Raw genomic sequence first — 737 nt, forward strand, 5'->3', positions numbered from 1 at the left:
TCAAACCATAGACGATTCAATGATTGTAATAACATCTGGATTGTTGAGAAAACTTTGAATGTTTAATTATATTCCAAAAATAATTATATAAAATATATTTTATCAAAATTATATAAAGTATATTTTATCAATTAGTCACAAACTTTGAAAGGTTTAAACGTATTAAACAATTGCAGGGTATATATTTCCAAATAAATATGAAACTAAATCATAAAAAAACGTTCCGACGAGGCGGATTTGAACCACCGACCTATGGATAACAATCATCTACCTACAGTCCACCGCTCTACCAACTGAGCTATCGTCGGATTGTAATAATATCCAAACTTTCGTAAAAGTTGATTTACTTGTGTTGGTCCTTAACCCCAGTATTTATGTTGGTTACCCCTGTGATTCTACTTTCCAGCATAACGAGCTTAACGTTATAAAAAGAACATGTTTGTTACACCTGAAGACGAATCTGAATTAATGAAAGATTTAATACCTGCTAGTAGTAATATGACTCATATCAACTTGCTTTATATGTATATATATATATCAGTATGAAATGTTTAATTATTTACTGAGGTTTATAATTAAAACCTAGATCTAAAACAGAAAACTTTGCCATTTGTATATTGTTGAAGATAGTTTAGAAGACTAACTATTGTTGTAAGTACAACACTGACCATACAGAACAGTGTGGTTCATGAACTTCTGGAACGTCATCCATATAAAACTGTACAACGGATCTATCT

General features: G+C 30.3%; 1 non-coding gene across 1 annotated transcript; it reads right to left on the reverse strand.

Annotated features, from left to right (window-relative positions):
• Nucleotides 1-222: 222 nt before the first annotated feature.
• On the reverse strand, nucleotides 223-308 carry Trnay-gua. The gene is given in 2 exon segments: nucleotides 223-258; nucleotides 272-308. It is a non-coding gene; the product is annotated as a tRNA-Tyr (tRNA).
• Between the last annotated feature and the right edge of the window lie 429 nt (nucleotides 309-737).

The sequence above is a fragment of the Limulus polyphemus genome, unplaced genomic scaffold (genome assembly GCF_000517525.1).
Source record: "Limulus polyphemus unplaced genomic scaffold, Limulus_polyphemus-2.1.2 Scaffold201702, whole genome shotgun sequence".
Classification (NCBI taxonomy): domain Eukaryota; kingdom Metazoa; phylum Arthropoda; class Merostomata; order Xiphosura; family Limulidae; genus Limulus; species Limulus polyphemus.